This window comes from Nomascus leucogenys, chromosome 6 (assembly GCF_006542625.1).
Source record: "Nomascus leucogenys isolate Asia chromosome 6, Asia_NLE_v1, whole genome shotgun sequence".
NCBI classification, from domain to species: Eukaryota; Metazoa; Chordata; class Mammalia; order Primates; family Hylobatidae; genus Nomascus; species Nomascus leucogenys.
The window spans coordinates 34,502,989-34,521,038 of NC_044386.1; the positions used below are offsets into that span (position 1 = coordinate 34,502,989).

The 18,050-nt window shown below is 36.4% G+C and overlaps 1 protein-coding gene and 1 non-coding gene across 3 annotated transcripts in view; one reads left to right on the top strand and one right to left on the bottom strand.

Moving 5' to 3' along the window:
• The window catches only part of WDR70 (WD repeat domain 70), a 381,591-nt gene that overhangs the window by 227,249 nt on the left and 136,292 nt on the right, over positions 1–18,050 (top strand). The gene's annotated exons all lie outside the window — the stretch shown is intronic.
• On the bottom strand, positions 12,644–12,747 carry LOC115835819. The gene has a single exon (XR_004030828.1). It is a non-coding gene; the product is annotated as a U6 spliceosomal RNA (small nuclear RNA).

Consider the following 18,050-nt stretch of genomic DNA (forward strand, 5'->3'; position numbering starts at 1 on the left):
ATTCTCTACTTCCCATTCACCAGCATAATTTGAGCAACAGCAAGGCATCTATTGCCTTGTTGGCGTGATGTAAGAGAGGGAGACAGAATAGTGGGAGATGGCATTGGAGCAGTAAAAGCATGCACCCTGATTTTGCACATGTTGAACCTGTCAGTCTGCAACACTGTTTTTTTTTTTTTTTTTTTTTTTTTTGAGACGGAGTCTTGCTCTGTCGCCCAGGCTGGAGTGCAGTGGCGCAATCTTGGCTCACTGCTGCCTCCACCTCCCAGATTCAAGTGGTTCTTCTGCCTCAGCCTCCAGAGTAGCTGGGACTACAGGCATGCGCTACCACACCTGGCTACTTTTTGTATTTTTAGTAGAGATAGGGTTTCACCATATTGGCCAGGTTGGTCTCAAACTTCTGACCTCGTGATCCACCCGCCTTGGCCTCCCAAAGTGCTGGGATTACAGGCGTGAGCCACCATGCCTGGCCATTCTGCAACACTCTTATAGCTATTCATATGGCTTTGTCTCTCACCTCTTTCAGTTCAGAGGACTGAAATTTCTTCTTCTCAGCAAGACCTTCCCTGACCACACCATATTTAAAATTGCAGCCTTCTCCCTGCCAGTGGTACTCTCTACCCCTCTTATTTTCTTCCATAGTGCTGATTGCTGTCTGACCTGCTGTACTGTATGTTTCACTATGTTTTTTTTGTTCAACTTTTGAGACAAGTTCTCACTGTCACTCAAGCTAGAGTACAGTGGCATGATCACAACTCACTGTGGCCTTGACCTCCCAGGCTCAGTTGATGCTCCCACTTCAACCTCTCGAGTAGCTGAGACCACGGGCGTGTGCCACCATGTCCAGCTAATTTTCTTATTTTTTATAGAGATGGAGGGCTCACTATGTTACCCAGGCTGGTCTTGAACTCCTGGACTTAAGCAGTCTCCCCACCTCGGCCTCCCCAAGTGCTGGTATAACAGGCGTGAGCCACTGCACCTGGCCCTCTTTATTGGCTGTTTCCTTCTAGTAGGATATTGGCTGCATGAGGGAAAGGACTGCTGTCTGTTCTACTCCCTGCTGTATTCCCAGAGCAGACAGTGCCTAGTATATAGCAGACCTTCAGTAACTATTTGTTGAATGGATAAATGGATGTGTATGTATTCTAAAATAGTAACATAAAATGAGATGGTCAGTTTAGTTCTAAGAATACATTTAAAGAATAGTAGTATAAAAAAACTATCCTAGTTATGTGAATATACAATGAGATAGAGTTGGGTATGTGTACGAGTTTTGGGGCAGGGGTAGAGGAGAGAGATATTGAGGTAGTTTTTGGTATATTCTTAATAATATATAAATATATTAATCTGTATATGTGACTGATTTTGGATTTGCTAATAACAGGCAAATTTTTAAAAACTATGTTCATGTCTCTTTATAATTTCTGGGTTTTCAAATAATTCAGCATGTATAGTCTTATGAATACCTAATAACTTCTCTTCATATCAAAACACCTATCAGATTTATTCTTTGACTTTGCACAAAGCACTGTTTCTGTTCTTTAATATCTATCAAGAATTTACAGTATACTAGACTCTTGACTAAAAGAACATACTGTGTTTTCTTATCTTGCAATTACTGTTTGTAGGCTAAGTTTTTGTCAGGAAAATTGGGATTCATCTTATTCATGGAGTTTTGTTCTCCCTAGACACAGGTGATGGGAGGGAATAATATTTGAGGTTGTTTGATTTTGCAATTGGCACCACTAGCAACTTGACCGCTCCTCTGTCTGACTGCCTTCTGTTGCCCTTTTGGCCTGCAAGCCCTTGCCCAGATTCTTGGGCTGTTCCTTTTGGGAAAATCACCACACAGCACAATGCCTTACCAAGAAAGCCACAAGATTTCCCCAGCTCAGTTGGCTGTTCAGTGCCCCCATTTTCAGCCATGCCAGAAAGTGGAACGGAGGAATCTGAGGCAAAGACAGTAATCATATCAGGAAATCAGCTTCTGGCAAGTAAGACAACAGATATGAAGAAGAGAGAAATATCCAGCACACAGCAAATCTTTAAATGTCTCCAGTTGCTGTCAGATAACCCATGTTAAAAGATTACTTTATGTCCTTCTGCACCCTCCTTCTTATTAATACATGTATTCACAGATATATTGATTGGGCGTGGTGGCCCATGCCTGCAATCCCAGCACTTTGGGAAACCGAGGTGGGTAGATCACAAGGTCACGAGTTAGAGACCCCTGTCTCTACTAAAAATACAAAATTAGCTGGGCATGGTGGCAGGCACCTGTAGTCCCATCTACTTGGGAGGCTGATGCAGGAGAATTGCTTGAATCTGGGAGGCGGAGGTTGCAGTGAGCCGAGATTGCGCCACTGCACTCCAGCCTGGGCGACAGAGCAAGACTCCGTCTCAAAAAAAAAAAAAAAAAAAAAAAAAGTTTTGTTTTTATGTAGAGAGAATTTGAAGCTTGCTTTTTTAATTTGGAAGCATAAAATAGTAGATATAGCTTGATTTCTTTGCTTTTTTTCAAAATGTCTTTATTTAAATGGGATCCTGTAATTTTACCTACAAGAAATATGTGCTTTTCAAAAAAAAGTTGGTTTTTTGGTTTATTATTATTTTATTCTATACCACTCGTCTCCTCTGTCATTGTCCCATCTCTATCCTAGACTTAATGCTTGTAAATTACCTGATAGGTATCCTTTTGCGGTTTTCTCCATATCTGTATATCTGTATTTGTTCACATCTGGAACATTTCAACTGGTGTTTTTGAGGAGCTCTCACCTCACTGAGAATAAGACAAAAGAAATTTAAACCTACAAGTAGTTTGTAAAACATTCAGGGAATGATCTGCAAGGTAATTTATGACCAGGCGCTGCTTTGTATAATGCCCATCATATGGAAGAGTTAGGGAAGGCAGAGGTCAGGTGGGGAGTCATAGGGCCTCTGAAAGGTGCACAGTTTGGATGAGCAACAGGATTAATAGGGATTACAAAGTAATAATGTTCATAGTTTACTAAACAAAGCAGAAATAGTGCGCTATTCTGCATATAAAAATGATACTAAAGGATCTTTTGAGATTCTTACTTCCCAAAACAGTCTTGAATCTTCTCTTTTAGAATCACCAGCAAGCTAATTTGATATAATGAAATAAAAGTAAAGCAGAATAAAGATAATGTTTTGTGGGAGAGGTAGCACTTGAGTCCCTGGGTGCCCTCAAGTTACTTAAAGTCTCTTAGAAGTCACTTCTCACTGTTGGACACCATCTGCTATGCCTTACATTAACAATAATTTTCACAATTTAAAAATTTGCTTTTAGTAGTTTTTTTTTGTTAAATTTTCGTAATGCAGCTTTGAACATTTTTCTCTCACACCTCAAGTACACTAATTTAAGACAGATTCTCATACTATTTGTTAACTAGTTTCTGTAGTGACTTTTTTTTAAATGGCTGGTAATTGCATCTTTTCGTTGCTTTTGGGATATTCTTACAAAGCTGTCATAGCCACTAAAAATGAAAGCAGTATTTACTTTTATGGAGGTTCCCTATGTATGTGTACTAAGCTAGATTATTAGCAAGAAGGAAGAATTTTATGATAGCATGCTCTTAATATTTTCTTTATATTTTTCATTTATACCTATTAGAGCAATCTAAACTCCCTAAATTGAGTGTTAAGCTATTGGTATTCAAGATTTTGGAGATTTAAAAAAAAATAATGCATTGATATATTTTTAGCATATAATGTTTTATCCTTGTTTCCAGTCTTGTTGTGATAAATTTGTCATCTGTTGCATAATTTTAAAGTCATATGACTTTGATTTTGAAAACATTTTATTACATAGTTATTCATTATTTACTGCCATCTGCAACTGTGAAGATACGTGAAGAACTCATGTTTCATTTCAAAATTTTCCTTTTATTTTGATTTCGGCCTTTTTTTTTTTTAAAAAAAAACTTCTTTGACATACCATTTTAGCTATTAATCTTTGGAATAATATATGGAGAGCTTTTTAAATTCTGATTACTCTATAGTCGATAAGTATCCTTTATTTTCCTGATAGTGATATCGTCAAAGACTTGTATAAGTTAAACATGACCTCCAATGGCTAAGACTGTGCTTGCAGCCCAGACTAATGACCTCATCTAGGTGTCTTCTCCTTTCTTCCTGCAAAGACTAATCATTTAACAATAATTCACAACTTTTACCTAATAATAGGTGTTCAAGTTAAAGTAGCATGGTATTCACTATAAGGAGAGAGAGTAGTTGTAGGAAAAAAAAGCTCTATTTTATTTTTAAACAATTTTTTAAAAAATATTATACTTCAAGTTTTAGGGTACATGTGCACAACGTGCAGGTTTGTTACATATGTATACATGTGCCATGTTGGTGTGCTCCACCCATTAACTCGTCATTTAGCATTAGGTATATCTCCTAATGCTGTCCCTCCCCCCTCCCCCTACCCCACAACAGTCCCCGGAGCGTGATGTTCCGCCTCCTGTGTCCATGTGTTCTCATTGTTCAATTCCCACCTATGAGTGAGAACATGCGGTGTTTGATTTTTTGTCCTTGCGATAGTTTGCTGAGAATGATGGTTTCCAGTTTCATCCATGTCCCTACAAAGGACATGAACTCATCACTTTTTATGGCTGCATAGTATTCCATGGTGTATATGTGCCACATTTTCTTAATCCAGTCTATTGTTGTTGGACATTTGGGTTGGTTCCAAGTCTTTGCTATTGTGAATAGTGCCGCAATAAACATACGTGTGCATGTGTCTTTATAGCAGCATGATTTATAATCCTTTGGGTATATACCCAGTAATGGGATGGCTGGGTCAAATGGTATTTCTAGTTCTAGATCCCTGAGGAATCGCCACACTGACTTCCATAATGGTTGAGCTATTTTACAGTCCCACCAACAGTGTAAAAGTGTTCCTATTTCTCCACATCCTCTCCAGCACCTGTTGTTAAACAATGTTTTAATATCAAATGATTTAGAGAATGTTTCTGGTATCTTTGAGAAAAAAAGATCATCTATCTCTGTGTGAAATATAAAGAGCAATGCTAGAAATTCAAAGTTTTGTCTCTTCAATAGACCTAATGCTGGGAATGTAGAAGAATATATATGTATATATTGACAGCTAAATGTCTACTGCATAGTCGTACAGCACATTTTATGGATGACACCTGAGATATACAATTACATTATATTTTACTTCAGATTTCATGTCTGTGAGTCTTGACTTTCCTAAGCTCTGTTCTTCTCATTTTCTTTATTTACAAAATGAGGGCATGATCCCCCCCATGCCATGTTGTTATGAGGATTTTATTAGGTAATATATATATAAAGCATTCAGATAGGACGTGCACATTACAGGTTCTTAATAACTGCTGGTCTTCCTCTTTTTTCTTTTTAACTCCTAGGCTACTTGCAGTTTTTGTAGAATGGTGAAGTTAGACCTCAAGATACTATTTAACTCTGGCTGTGAACATCTTACGCATCCAAGTTTGACAGATTTCTTGGTGACTAAAGGTTTGGTTTAGGAGGATAAAGAGTATAGGTGCCTTGCTCCAGCCAGTCATTCATTGTATGCAAATGTAACCACCATCAATAAGTAACAGTGCTATAGGCCCATGTTTTAGTTATGCCTGAGTAGATACATGAATTATAATGATCTTTTTACAAATACTCAACAGAACACATGTGAAACATGAACTATTCTATAGTGCTTTAACATGCCTATTTTTCAATGGTTACATTTCCAAAAAAGTATATCATTGATTCAAAACACAAAACCATCAAAACTGCAAATTACTTGCAGGCACTAAACTTAAATTCTAATTTGTCAATTATTTTCATAGAGTTATATAAAGTTTTAATAATAATGCTCTTGTAAATAATGCTCTTATAAAATGCTCCTGCAAATGCTTTTGTCACACATGCTGTTAGAAGCAACATTTACTAAATGAAAAAATAGTGGCTTTTGAAAACGTTAGGGTAAAAGATTTTTTAAAAATATGGATGATTATTATCCTTGTTTTTTAAGACTATGTATAATATAATAATTTAAGACTTCCAGTTAAAACATGGCAGGTTAAACACATTTGTTCAACCATGCTTCCTCCTGAAACCTCACTAAAGTGACAGGAAAGGCCCTTTTTAAAGCATAAACCCAAAAGGATGAAGAGAATTAGAGAGGAGATGATAGCAGAAAAGAGATATCAAGATTCATTTGGAAGCTGGAAGCCAGATGCATCAATGGTAACTGACTTAGCCACCTAGAGAAAGCTGAAACCTTAGCCATGGTAGGAGAAGCCTGTAAAAGGCAAACTGATTTGTCTTATAATTCCCTCCTCTGCTCTATGCAGCCAAATCACTGCTCTCCCTTTACCATCACAGAAGACAAAAGAATTACTTTTAAAGGGGGCCTAATAAAGAGACCCTATATTCCAGGCAAAGAAAATCTTCATGTAGAGTTGTTTGTCCTCTCCTCCTCCTCTGTTGTTATTATTGTTGTTTTTGTTATTATTATTATTGCACTTACTAAGTACTTACTGTGAGCCAGGCAATATTTTAAGCACCTGTAATATTTTATTTAATTCACACAGCAACTCTATGATATAAATGCCGTCATTATTGTTTTACTGATTTAAAAAACCCCCAGAAACAAAGAAATTGACTTGCCTACTAAAAACTACAGTTAGTATGTAGCATAACTGAGGTTCAATCCCAGGCAGTCTGGCTCAAGAGTCTATACTGAGGGTCAGAAAAGCTATGGCCATGTACCAAATCTAGCCCACTACCTGTTTTTGTATGGCAAGCTAAGAATGGTTTTTACATTTTTAGATGGTTGTATTATTTTTCTGTGGCTGCTGCAACAAACTACCACAAATTTAGTGGCTTAAAATAACAGAAATGTATTATCTTACAATTCTGTAGGCTAAAGTCTCTTTGGGCTAAAATCAAGGTGTTGGCAGGGCATTGTTCCTTTCTGGAGGCTCCAGGGAGAATCTGTTTCCTTGCCTTTTCCAGTTTCTAGAGGCTGCCCTTGTATCTTGGCTCCTGGCACACTTCCTTCATCATCAAGGCCAGCAACGTTTTTGAGTCCTTCTTACGTCATAACACTGCGACCTCTGTTCTGCTTCCCTCTGCCACTTTTTGAAGACCCTTGTGATTACATCTAGCCTACTCAGATAATCTAGGATAATCTCCCTATTTTAAGGTCAGCTGATTAGCAACATTAAATCAATCTGAAACCTTAATTTCCCTTTGCCTCATAAGGTAATATATTAACAGGTTCCAGGGACTCAAATGTGGAAATCTTTGGGAGTATTACTCAGCCTATCATAATGGATTCAGAAAATCAAAATAAAAATATTTTGTGACACATGAAAATTATATGAAATTCAAATTTCAGTGTCCATAAATTTTATTATAACAGCCTTGCTCATTCATTTGTATATTATCTTGACTGCTTTTGTATCATATTAGCAGAATTGAGTAGTTGCAAGAGTATGTGGTCCTCAAAGCCTAAGATACTTACTATATGGCCCCTTAGAGAAAAAGATTTCGACCCCTCTCATAGAGTTTCTAATTTGGATTTTAGGGCTTTTCTCTTCGATATTAATGGTAGACATGGATCACCAGATATTTGGGGAAATCCTCTAACATGAAATACAGAAACTTATACTAAACAGAATAAGTAAGTCAGAGGGGAGAGAGAGAATGTAGAAAACTGAAGAAATTTTCAAGGAAAAAACCCCTATAATTGATACCCTTAAGGGAGAAAATAGAGACTAGTACAACCAAGAAACTAAAGCAGATTACTACCAAAAAATCTGAATGTTAAGAGATTAAGAAAGATCTCTTGCAAAATAAATATGTGATTGGGGGATAAGGGAAGGAATCCCTAGGAGTATTAAAATCTCCTGGAAAGTATATGTAAATATAGTTGAGGAAACCTAGAAAGTAGAATAAAAGACAGTGATAGAAAAAGGATAGGAGACTTACAGTGTCAATTCAGGGTCTAGTATTTGACTAGAAAGTTCTAATGAAAATACAGGAGAGGGAGGATGGAATTAGGTAAGAAAGAGTTACTAAAAATAAAGAGGTCTCAGAACTGAAAAAACGTGATTTTCCAGAGAGGAAGGACTCATCTGGAAAGAATGAAAAATACGCACACCAAGCCATGCGTCATGAAATTTCAGGACACCAGGAATATAGAGAAGATTTTACTCACAGGGAATACAATAGGAAACATGTGACCCAAGAATAATAGGACCATGTAATTTGGGATGTTGGTAAGACAGTTGCTCAAATGTAAGACCAGGGATTCTGTATTAGTGCAAAGGGATGTCGTCTTTCTCAGTCTTCTGTTGAGGTGATGAAATATTTTAAGTTTAGTAATCATTACTTTTAGTGACTGCTCACCAAATCTTCTTAACTCTGTCCTAAGCATTATTCATTCCAGACATACATTCAGCTACGTGTGAAACAACCCCCCAGGATTATATGCCAGAACTTAAGCTCAATATACCTAAAACACAACCTGTCTCTTGTAGAACTCATTCTTCCTTTTGACTTTGCTATTTTTATTATTTTTCCATTTAGAACTTTAGAATATTCTTTACCCCCTGTAACCAGTGTCAGTCTTACCAGTTCTGTGCTTTAGCGTTTCTCACATCCACTCCCTCAATTTCATCTCTCGCCTTCATTCTGCTTCATACCCTCATCACCTTTAACTTGTGATGTTGGATATCCTCACCCTTCTCTCTCCATGTTCTGATAAACCTAGCCCCGGTTTAAATCACGTTAAACGCAATACTTACTACTTCAGTACTTGTCATATGCTGAATAAAGTTCAAATTTTCTCAGACTGACACTGAGAAAATTTTATACTTTTTTCCAACCTTTGAGTATCTTTATACTCAAAGATTTATACTTTTATACTTTTTTCCAACCTTTAAGTTGGGTTTTCGCCATGTTGACCAGGCTGGTCTCGAACTCCTGACCTCAAGTGATCCACCCGCCTCGGCTTTCCAAAGCGCTGGGATTACAGATGGGAGCCACTGCACCCAGCCTAAATAAAAAAAACTTTTTAGTCAGACTAGATTATACTTTGTTCCCTTATGATTATCTTCTGATTTACTGCCTTGGTGCCTTTTCCTATACTAAACACTCCACCCTATATGCCTCTCCCACAAGCCCCCCACTCCTGGTAGAAATAGCCACCATCCACTATCCAACATCCACTGAAGAAGGCCTAATCACATGCCATTCCCTCCATGATGCTCTGTTATGGACTAGAAGATTATGTATCTAGGGATATAAACCCTGAAAATATTTTGTTTTATTTTTAGTTTGCCTGGTTATTTATTTTGTTTCCCTATAAGATTAATATGGTCAGGGACTTTTTGTGTTATTTGCTGTTTCTCTATGCCCAAGATGAGCATGACATATTAATAAATATTTGTTGAATGAACGAATGAATGCTATCAGAGCATTATAGGTTTTATCTTAAATGGGTTTGGTTTTCAATTGCGTTATTGTTGTTTTTAAATTTTAAATTATTGTTCCTTAAACTTATTATCAAATAAGTGTGTTTTATAAGTTGTTTGTTTGCTTTAGCCTTCAGTATGTAGTGATGCCTATTTGCATCAGTAGTATTTTTAGCCTATTGTTTTCCAATAACTAGATTTTAAAGCATATAGTATTAACAATAAGTGATATTTATTGAACACTTACTTTGTTCCAGGGACCGTTTCAAGTGCTTTTTATATATTTTAATTCAGTTAACCCTCAGAACAATACTGCGAATTAAGTATTACCATTAACTACATGTTTTAGATGAGAAAACTGAAGTACAGCAGTGAAGGGTTTAACAACTTGCCCAAGGTCATGCATCTAGTAAGTTTTGGAGCCAGGAACTCTGACCCTAGAATATGCACTCCAAAATTTCACTGCTATATGGCTCAAAAATAAATGGCCCTGTTGGGAATATTCTAAAACAAGATTGTGGTGATGGTTGTACAACTCTGTAAATTAACTAAAAATCATTGAATTGCACACTTAAAATGGGTGAATTTTATGGTCTTAAATTATAATTTGATAAAGATGTTTAAAAAGTGGGTGATCTATGTTCTTATTAAAATGGATTATAATTTTTTTCAATATTTCATGTGCAGTGGAACTTTTAATCCTGAGCTTTCTTGCCACTGGAATATGGGAATGGGTGAAGTAGGTAATCTATGCCTTGCCTAAGTTGGCTAAGGACAGAAAAGTTTATATGTCACTGTTATGAGCTCTTTGGGGGCGAGAATTTTTTCTTCCTTACCTTTGGATCTGTTGGTATGTAAACCCTGCATAGCAGGGACTTGATAAGTATTTGTTGAATTAAATCTCAAGGGCTTTATTTACCTGCACTGTAGATACTTAAATTGTATCCCCAGAAATCCTGGCTTTCATAGTCTAATTTTAAAATGTAGACCTTGTGCAGTATACTTAAAAGGTAAAACATATACACTGCCTAAATGCATAGATATTAACATATAGAAGGGAAAAATGTAACTGGTGAAAACATTATGTACAAAACTTTGTAGATTAATATGATTGCAAATTGATCAAAGTTGCTTGAGGAAGCCAGAAGAAAAATTGAGTTCACATAAGCATTTACTTATAAAGATTTTTAAAGGCATTCTGAAAACATTGGAACTCACAGATAAAGTTGGAAGAATTAAAATTTTCTGCTAAACATGGCAGAAATAGAAAACATATGAATATGGATGTGTATTGATATTTAGGACAGAAAAAATGGAAATCAATCATGAACGAAAAACTTCAGTTTAAAATATATCCATAAGAGATGCTGTTACAGAGTCAAATGTATAAATATAAGCAAGCAGTTAATATAATCTTATATTTTCACTGTATTGAATAAGCAGATTCAATAGAAGGATGTAATTCCACTTTGTCACTATTTAGTGACTTGAATTTATTCAAAATATAAAGATCAAAATGACATATTTATTACAAACAGTAAGATTTTATTTGTTTGTTTTGAGACAGAGTCCTGCTCTGTTGCCCAGGCTGGAGTGCAGTGGCTCAGTTTTGGCTCACTGCAACCTCCGCCTCTGGGGTTCAAGTGATTCTCCTGCCTCAGCCTCCCAAGGAGCTGGGATTACCAGGCGCCCATCACTATGCCTGGCTAATTTTTGTATTTTTAGTAGAGATGGGGTTTCATCGTGTTGGCCAGGCTGGTCTCGAACTCCTGACCTCAAGTGATCCACCAGCTTCAGCCTTCACATAGGGAAAAGTTGAGGAAGTGGGAAAAGGTTGAGGTGAGTGGATATATCAGATCAAATAGGGCTGTTTTGGCTATGTAGAGTTTGGATACTCTTCTGAGAGTAATGAGAAGCCATTACATGGATTTTAGGAGAGGATTGGCATTATTCAAGTTATATTTTTAAAAGAATCATTCTGGCTGTTCTGCATGGAGAATAACTACAAGAAGATAATGGTGGAAGCAGGGTGACTGGTTAGGGGCTATTTTAGACATAAAGGTAAATTCCTGGACAAGGGTTTTAGTGGTGAAGGTAATGTTTGGATTCTGAAGATTTTTTGAAGCTGGAGCTAACAAATGGATAATGTAAGGCTCATTTTTTACAGTATTTTAAATTATGCCTTTTAAAAAAAGAATTGGGCAATGATATAAAATAGATAATTTAATTTGGAAAATGATTTCATAAAACACATTTGCTCATTCCGTGTCATGGCGCCTTATTTTTTAATGGTTAATGGGCTCTTTGAGAGTGAAGAATTTGGGTTGCATGAAATAGGGGAAGCACATTTTGAATTTGTGTTATTCTAGCCAAGTGTGATCAGTTAATTTTATTATTATCTGGTATCAATGGGCAATATGGAGTAAATACTCCCTAATTCTTAAAAAAAAAAAAAAAACTTTTGGCATATTACAAAGCACAATTAGTCTTCTATGGTTATCTAGATAGGGCTATGTCATCTAAAATGTTCAGACTCTCTGCAGGATGACTATAGTCTCTAAAAAGCCTATATAAGGGATGCCTCTCTCTAGTAGAGATATTTCCTGAGCCATGTTTCTCAGCGTCAGGACAGTTATGATTTATTTTCTAAGCGGACAAGGCCAAACATTACTGTTTTAACTATTATAAACAAAATAGTAAATGTTAAATGTTCACTTAATAGAGCCACTAGTAGGGCTTTTTATATACACAAAGTAAAGTCTGAGCCAAAAATGTGAAACAGTTCTCTGGTCTGTGTGCATTCTCTTTTAACCTACTCTTTGATTCATTGCAACTGGAGAAGTGATGCAACCAGTGATGATGTGCACTCCAAAGCTCTTGGTGCTGCAGTGAGTCCTCCCTGTTTCGTTTTTGTTTTGTTTTGTTTTGTTTTTTTCTTCTACTAATTACCCAAGCCATAGTAATTTATCAAATTTCTTAAAACTTTTCAGAAATGTGTATTATAATATGTTAGCTCCAAAACAAAGAGCTTTGCAAGATTCTGTTAAACCTCAACCTTTTATAATATTTTTAAATATTTACCAGGTTTTTTTTTTTTTTTTTTTTTTTTAGCACAGATTCAAACTGGTAATAGCAAAATGATACAAAACTGTCTTAAAAATGTGGAATGCTTCACAAATTTGCATGTCATCCTTGCACAGGGGCCATGGTAATCTTCTCTGTGTCATTCCAATTTTAGTATATATGCTCCCGTGAACACAATATTTACCAGTTTTGTTCTTTATCAGTTTTTATGGTTCTTAGCTTTAGCCTACAAAGTAATGCCAGGATCAAATCTTAATTCAGATGTAATTTTAAAGATACCTCCCCAATTTTTTATAGTTAATTACAGAAAGAACTGTTCTCATTGAGTGGTGTTTTCACTGAGTAATCTGTTTTTTATTTGTTTTATTTTTTTGCTGCTTTGTTGTTTTTTGCCATCAAGATTTTGACCTGTGTGGTAAACACTGATGCTGCATTGATGCTTATGGGGCAGGGGGCTAAAGAGCCAATCACTGTATTTATCAGGTAGTAACCCTGTTTTATTCTGAAAAACAGTTTTTATATGCTCTGTATTTGAAAATATAGCAGAAAAGACCTATTATACTTGTCTTGTAAAGCTGTATTTTTAATCACAGAAAATTACATTTTATATTGTGACTGACTATACACATATCTTTGCACGGACACACAGGCATATATGAAACTGAAAAAGGAGTTAACCACTGCAATTGCTATTGCAGTGTGCACTCCATTTTTTTTTTTGGATCCCGATTTGTTCCGTGTTTAAAGTACTGATCATAACCTATTAAATTGCTTTTATGACCCACTAATGAGTGAGAATCCAGAGTTTGAAAAACACTTCTAAAGCATGCCTCAAATATAATTTGATCTTTTCAGAAGGCTTATGAGATAGGCAAGGCTAATATTAACCCTTTTCAAACATAGCTAAAGCCTACACTTTGAAAACAGAAGTTGGACTAAAGAATTGAAAACAGAAAAAATGGTTTAGGGTGTTGAATGAGCAGAGGTCGTCATGAACACAGTGTACTCTTGAATGGTGGTGGAGAGGAAGAGGGGCTGCAGAGATTAAGAACAGGAAGCAGATGGATGTACAAGATATTTTGTTTGCCTCAGGATTTTTGCCTAAGCCCTTGAAGACATCTGGTATGCCACTAGAAATCACCTGAAGCCAAAATTTATCAGATTGTTGGTATCTTGAAAAGCTACCAAAATTAATTTGCAAGGCTCTACCCATCAGCTTCTTACAGTCTACCTCTAGAAATCTCATCTATACCAATCCAGTCCATTTTCTCGAGGTAAGTCTGTTTCCCAAAATTCACTTATTTGCATACTACTTTTATAATTCTTGTCATATGTATACATCACCATATTGTTTTTTAAATTGTTATAAATGGATTTATTTAAATATTCCAAATAATTAAAAAATTTGAGATTAACTTCAGACAACGTAACATTAATCATTTAAAGCATACAATCATTGGTATTTAGTGTATTCACAATGTTGGAACCACCAATTCTCTAGTTTCAAAGTGTTTCATCACCCCGTAAAAACACCCCATACCTATTAAGTAATCATTCCTCATTCTCCCATTTAAAAAAGAAACATTCTCATGTGTCTTTTGGCTGCATAAATGTCTTCTTTTGAGAAGTATCTGTTCATATCCTTCCCTCGCTTTTTGATGGGGTTGTTTTTTTCTTGTAAATTTGTTTGAGTTCATTGTAGATTCTGGATATTAGCCCTTTGTCAGATGAGTAGGTTGCAAAAATTTTCTCCCATTCTGTAGGTTGCCGGTTCACTGTGATGGTAGTTTCTCTTGCTGTGCAGAAGCTCTTTAGTTTAATTAGATCCCATTTGTCAATTTTGGCTTTTGTTGCCGTTGCTTTTGGTGTTTTAGACATGAAGTCTTTGCCCATGCCTATGTCCTGAATGGTATTGCCTAGGTTTTCTTCTAGGGTTTTTATGGTTTTAGGTCTAACATGTAAGTCTTTAATCCATCTTGAATTAATTTTTGTATAAGGTGTAAGGAAGGGATCCAGTTTCAGCTTTCTACATATGGCTAACCAGTTTTCCCAGCACCATTTATTAAATAGGGAATCCTTTCCCCATTTCTTGTTTTTGTCATGTTTGTCAAAGATCAGATGGTTGTAGATATGTGGTATTATTTCTGAGGGCTCTGTTCTGTTCCATTGGTCTATATCTCTGTTTTGGTACCAGTACCATGCTGTTTTGGTTACTGTAGCCAAAACAGCGGCTCATCATCACTGACCATCAGAGAAATGCAAATCAAAACCACAATGAGATACCATCTCACACCAGTTAGAATGGCGATCATTAAAAAGTCAGGAAACAACAGATGCTGGAGAGGATGTGGAGAAATAGGAACACTTTTACACTGTTGGTGGGACTGTAAACTAGTTCAACCATTGTGGAAGTCAGTGTGGCGATTCCTCAGGGATCTAGAACTAGAAATACCATTTGACCCAGCCATCCCATTACTGGGTATATACCCAAAGGATTATAAATCATGCTGCTATAAAGACACATGCACATGTATGTTTATAGCGGCACTATTCACAATAGCAAAGACTTGGAACCAAGCCAAATGTCCAACAATGATAGACTGGATTAAGAAAATGTGGCACGTATACACCATAGAATACTATGCAGTCATAAATAATGATGAGTTCATGTCCTTTGTAGGGACATGGATGAAGCTGGAAACCATCATTCTCAGCAAACTATCGCAAGGACAAAAAACCAAACACCGCATGTTCTCACTCATAGGTGGGAATTGAACAAGGAGAACACATGGACACAGGAAGGGGAACATCACACACCAGGGCCTGTTGTGTGGTGGGGGGAGTGGGGAGGGATAGCATTAGGAGATATACCTAATGTTAAATGACGAGTTACTGGGTGCAGCACACCAACATGGCACATGTATACATATGTAACTAACCTGCACGTTGTGCACATGTACCCTAAAACTTCATGTATAATAATAATAAAAAAGAAACATTCTAACACTATCAAAAATGTAAAAAACCAATATGACTCTAAATAGAATATAGCAAATTCTGAAAATAAAATAAAACAATCATTAGCCAGATACTAGCTAGATACTGTTATCTACCAAATCTCTGTCTTAGATTTTTCCATGTTAAAAAGGGACATAGGCAAAAGTTATGGAGGTATTAAAGACCAATCAATGCTAAATCAAGACTTTCTGCTTGGTATAACTGAAAGAATTGAAGGAAATTTCAAAAATATACCTTTCTCACTATGAGATTCACTGCTATTTAATGTTATTTCCTTTACCATCTAAAATTTGTCTTGATACAGCTGAATTCATCCTTTCCCTCACTTCACTATTAATGGGGTTGCATATTATTCCCAGAGTCCTTTATAACTGAATTGCTGGAATTCAGGGAGTGTGTTCTAAATATTGGTGATTGCAGTTTTCATTATTATCCTCAAACATATAAAATCCATTATTCACCAAGTAGTAAACTAGATGCTTTCAGAGTTTTAAAGAAAAGATACAGATACTACTTCCAAATAATATAAATCTGTGTTGTGAAAATCAATTTATGCACAATTAACACTTAGAATATAAAACTGATAATAGTAAATGGACAAGTAGATTGTGTTCTAAAAGTTATCTGGTTTAAATTATTTGGAACTTTTATACTATTTCATAGAGATCAAGTTAATACCAGCTATTATGAATATTCCAGATTAGCACAATATGGCTTATCTTTTTATGATCTTCTTTAAGTTCTCCAGGGGTGGTTCTGGTATTATAAAAATAGTACTTTGCATCGCAAACTTCATTTTCCTCATCTGAACAATAAACTTCATCTCTACCCAGTTATAAAGTTCAAATAAGATAACCTTTGTGTAAGTACACAGCACAGTCCCTGGTACTTTGTTGAAGGTCAATAAAGTGTACATTTATTTATTCAGTTACTCATATTCATAGCCATTTTAAAATTTTTAAATTGGCAAGTAATAATTGTACATATCCATGGCATACATAGTGATGAATTGATCCTTTCCTTCACTTCACTGTTTTATGACTGAATAGTGTTCCATAGTGCATATATATATATCACATTTTCTTTATCTATTTATTATTGGATACCTAGGTTGATTCCATATCTTGGCTGTTGTGAATAGGGCAGCAGTAAACATGGAAATGCAGGTATCTTTTTGACTCACTGATTTTCTTTCCTTTGGATACTGTAGGGGATAAGGGAGAGCTTTCCCTTGGTCCCCTGATGTTATGCTGAAAAATCAACTCATAAAAGGCAGATTAATTAGAGAAAAGGCATACAGATTCATTTATCGTGTATACACAGGAGCCTTCGGAATGAAGATGAAAAGATACAGGGGAAATTGTCCATTTTTATGCTGAGGTTCAACAAAGTATGGACAGTCATGTAGAAATATGATTGGACAAAAAGGGATGATCTAATACTAATAGACTGGGGAAACTCAGGAGGGTCGTCTGTCTGGATTCTTTTTGCTTTCTCTGAGTGTGCATTCCTTCCTTCCGGGTATGGGACAAGACCCTCTCTAGAATGGGACTGTTACAACCTACAGACAAACAACGTAGGTCAGATAATTCCTTTGTGGTCAGTTTTTATACTGAAAGTCAGAGGGAAAATTAGAGTAATATTTATAGGATTTATGACTAGCTTTGAGGAATAGGGGTTCTGGTTTCTACGACCCACCTTGGGGGGCCAGGGCTTCTAGTTTCTATGGCTAGTCTCTGGGGAGAATGGGACAGAGAGACAGGAGGGCAGGAGAAAGAGAAAAATGTTTGCTTCAGAGGCTGCTTCTGAGGCTTTCATTTTGGGATATTGTTTCTGAGCCCTAAAAAATATGTACTTAGTAGTAGCCTTGCTGGATCATCTGGTAGTTCCATTTGTAGTTTTTTGAGGAACTGTTCTCCATAATGGCTATACAAATTTACGTTCCCACCAATAGTGTATGAGTTGCCTTTTCTCCACATCCTTGTCTGCATTTGTTATTTTTGATAATAGTTATTCTAACTGGAATGAGATATTATCTAGTTATAGTTTTGATTTGTGCTTCCCTGATGATTAGTGGTGTTCATGAGTATTTTTTCTTATACATGTTGACCATATGTATGTCGTCTTCTATCTATTCAGATCATTTGCCCATGTTTTTTGTTGTTTTTATTTTTATTATTTTTTGAGGCAGAGTCTCACTCTGTCACTTAGGCTGGAGTGCAGTGGTGTGATCTCAGCTCACTACAACCTCCACCTCCTGGGTTCAAGCAATTCTCCTGCGTCAGCCTCCTGAGTAGTTGGGATTACAGGTACCCGCCACCACGCCTGGCTAATTTTTTTTGTATTTTTAGTAGAGATGTGGTTTCACTGTGTTGGCCAGGCTGGTTTCGAACTCCTGACCTCAAGTGATCTGCCCGCCTCAGCCTCCCAAAGTGCTAGAATTACAGGCATGAGCCACCG